The sequence below is a fragment of the Salvia hispanica genome, chromosome 6 (genome assembly GCF_023119035.1).
Source record: "Salvia hispanica cultivar TCC Black 2014 chromosome 6, UniMelb_Shisp_WGS_1.0, whole genome shotgun sequence".
In the NCBI taxonomy this organism is placed as follows: Eukaryota; Viridiplantae; Streptophyta; class Magnoliopsida; order Lamiales; family Lamiaceae; genus Salvia; species Salvia hispanica.
This window is the reverse complement of record NC_062970.1, coordinates 12144239-12148439: the sequence shown is the minus strand read 5'-3', so window position 1 is coordinate 12148439 and position 4201 is coordinate 12144239.

Genomic DNA, 4201 nt, shown 5'->3' with positions numbered 1-4201 from the left:
TGCACAACTTTGTACTCTCAATTTCACAAACACAATTTCTTGATCTATTTTATTTTATTATTAGTTTTTATAAATAAAGTTTAGAAGACAAAATTATAACCTAAGATTAATTGCCGGTCACGCTTAGAGAATGTAATCTACTTTAATTAGTTATATCTTGTGGCCCAAATAGCCAAAATATTATTCACGACAGGTAATAAAGGTAGTATAAATAACATTAAAAACACATATTAATTATTGAACTAAGAAAAATAAATAAGTTAGAAGGACATATTCCTGGAACATCTCCAAGAAGCATCCAGTCCCCATCTTTGTCCTCATATATGGGAACCCATTCATTATTTTTTTCTTCCTCCTTCAATGCTTCCCCTGTTTACATTTCAAATCAAATTCAGAAAATTGTTTCTGAAAAACTAAATTTGTTTTCCCGGATAATTTGCAATCATTCGTTATTTATCATGTTGTAAACACATGACTCCAAAATCAAGGCTCAAACATGTACACTAGTTGGAGTATAGTATGTTAGAAAGGGAGTACAATGTTATATGAATCTCAATATCCATATAAACGACTCCTTTACTATAATATATTAGTGCAAAAACATAGAGGGATTCCCTCTGTCTACGAATAGGAGTCACGTTTTTCAATTTTAATTCGTCTGCGAATAAGAGTCTTGGTTCACTTTTACCATAAATGGTAATAGGATCTCATCTTCCACTGACTCATTCCACTCACATTTAATTTAAAATTAATATATACAAGTGGAACTCCTATTTCAATATTTTTTTTCCTCTCACTTTTTTTAACATTTCTTAAAACTCGTGCCGCTAAGAAGACTTGCAATGGCGGAAGGAGGCAGCTCCTTTGGGTTTTTTAATAATATTAAAAAGGCCATAACATTCTCGTTACTCGTGATAATTGACCAATACAAGAGGCATTGGAAACCGTATTCCATGGGTAATAGTTGGTCATTCTCGAAATTGGATTATCTCTCCATCGTTTTTCTGAGAAACGGCCAAAGGCAGCTCCTTTGGGTTTTTTTTATAATATTAAAAAGTCCTTAACTATCTCGTTACTCATGATAAATGACCGCTACAGGAGGCATTGGAAACCGTATTCCATGGGTAACAGTTGGGCATTCTCGAAATTGGATTATCTCTCCGTCGTTTTTCTAAGAAACGGCCAAAGGCATCTGCCTTTGGGTTTTTTGCATAGTATTAAAAAGGCCATAAATTTCTTGTACTCGTGATAATTGACCATTACAGGAGGCTTTGGAAAACGTATTCCATGGGTAAAAGTTGGCATTCTCGAAATTGGAGTATATCGCCGTCGTTTTTCTGATAAACGGCCAAAGGCAAGCTGCCTTAGGGTTTTTTTTATAATATTAAAAAGGCTTTAACTATCTCGTTATTCGTGATAATTGACCACTACTGGAGGCATTGGAAACCGTATTCCATGGGTAACAATTGGGCATTCTCAAAATTGGATTATCTCTCGCGTCGTTTTTCTGAGAAACGCCCAAAGGCAGCTCCTTTGGATTTTTTAATAATATTAAAAAGGCCATAACTTTCTTGTTACTCGTGATAATTGACCACTATATGAGGCTTTGAAAACCGTATTCAATGGGTAACAGTTGGGCATTCTCGAAATTGGATTATCTCTCCGTCGTTTTTCCGAGAAACGGGCAAAGGCAGCTACCTTAGGGTTTTTTTCATAATATTAAAAAGGTCATAACTATTTCGTTACTCGTGATAATTGACCACTACAGGAGGCATTGGAAACCATATTCCATGGGTAACAGTTGGGCATTCTCGAAATTGGATTATCTCTTTGTCGTTTTTTCTGAGAAACGGCCAAAGGCAAAATCCTACCTTAGGGTTTTTTATAATATTAAAAAGGCCATAACTTTCTCGTTACTCGTGATAATTGACCACTACAGAGGCTTTGGAAACCGTATTCCATGGGTAACAGTTGGGCATTCTCGAAATTGGATTATCTCTCCGTCGTTTTTCTAAGAAACGGCCAAAGGCAGTCTGCCTTTGGGTTTTTTTTTAATAATATTAAAAGACCATAACTTTCTCGTTACTCGTAATAATTGACCACTACAGGAGGCTTTTGAAACCGTATTCCATGGGCAACAGTTGGCATTCTCGAAATTGGATTATCTCGCCGTCGTTTTTCTGATAAACGGCCAAAGGCAACTACCTTTGGGTTATTTTTTTATAATATTAAAAAGGCCATAACTTTCTTGTTACTCGTGATAATTGATCACTACAGGAGGGTTTGGAAACCGTATTCCATGGGTAACAGTTGGCATTCTCGAAATTGGATTATCTCGCCGTCGTTTTTCTGATAAACGGCCAAAGGCAGCTACCTTAGGGTTTTTTTTCATAATATTAAAAAGGCCATAACTTTCTCGTTACTCATGATAATTGACCAATAGAAGAGGCTTTGAAAACCGTATTCCATGGGTAACAGTTGGGCATTCTCAAAATTGGATTATCTCTCCATCGTTTTTCTGAGAAACGGCCAAAGGCAGCTTCTGCCTTTGGGTTTTTTTTCATAATATTAAAAAGGACATAACTTTCTCGTTACTCGAGATAATTGACCACTACAGGAGGCTTTGGAAACCGTATTCCATGGTTAACACTTGGCATTCTCGAAATCGGATTATCTCGCCGTAGTTTTTCTGATAAACGGAGAAAGGCAGCTTGCCTTAGGGTTTTTTTTATAATATTAAAAAGGCTTTAACTATCTCGTTACTCGTGATAATTGACCACTACTGGAGGCATTGGAAACCGTATTCCATGGGTAACAGTTGGGCATTCTCGAAATTGAATTATCTATGCGTCGTTTTTCGAGAAACGGCCAAAGGCAGCTACCTTAGGGTTTTTTCATAATATTAAAAAGGCCATAACTTTCTCGTTACTCGTGATAATTGACCACTACGGGGAGGCTTTGGAAACCGTATTCCATGGGTAACAGTTGGGCATTCTCGAAATTGGATTATCTCTCCGTCGTTTTTCTGAGAAACGGCCAAAGGCAGTCTGCCTTTGGGTTTTTTTTTTTAATAATATTAAAAGACCAAAACTTTCTCGTTACTCGTAATAATTGACCACTACAGGAGGCTTTTGAAACCGTATTCCATGGGTAATAGTTGGGCATTCTCGAAATTGGATTATCTTTCCGTCATTTTTCTGAGAAACGGCCAAAGGCAGCTGCCTTTGGGTTTTTTTAATAATATTAAAAAGGCCATAACTTTCTCGTTACTCGTGATAATTGATGGTCGCATCTTCAAAGTTTTCTGGCCAAGTCACAAGGTTATTTTCGAAATACGTTGTCATTATGCACGTGGTCTTAATGTGTCATAAACGTCGTCGTATGTGTGTCGTTTCGCCACTTTCACATGGTATGCAAGACTGCATAGTTTTATTAGATCTTAGGTATGATCTCGCCAATCTCTCCATTGTAAGGATACAACCAAGTTTGAAATATATATATTTTTGGTTGTATCACTCAGGAAAGTGATATTGCAGTTGTCAACTTGCAACTGAGTCCTAGCACGTTCAACCTGTCCTACTTCTTAGGCACTCTATAATTTCAAGCATAGCTTGAAGTCTCATACTTCAATGTATATTTGATAATTACTTAAATGCTACCCAAGCTTCATAGGGCTTCTACGTTTGCAACAAAGTTAAAAAATTTCACATTTCACTTTCATAGTGGTTCTATACAATACCTCGTACTTCATCGGTCATGAATTTTCACCACACAAACGTCATCCATATATTGCACAATTAACATGTTTATTTGAATAGCATATTTCACCACATAAATCATTTGATGTTCCATAGCATATCAAGCATCGTACATTAATGTACGTGAATATCAACACTTAGTCAATCAAATCATCCATGGAATCGCATTTCATAAATCATGCAGTTCATGCTCATCCGTATCCCAATCACAACTTGCAACTACACGCGTACCATGCTTTGCATTTCACAGTTTCATAGTCATGAAATTTCAACCACATAGGCATAAAGTTGTGTCGTTCATGGAAGCAACATGTATTTTCTTCGAGTTAATTTAGCAGTTCCGTAGACGTAATATCAAATCTCAACATCAACCAACACAAGTTTACAATCATACTTCACGTTTCACAATTCATGTAATTTCAATCATATAGAATTTCATCTAT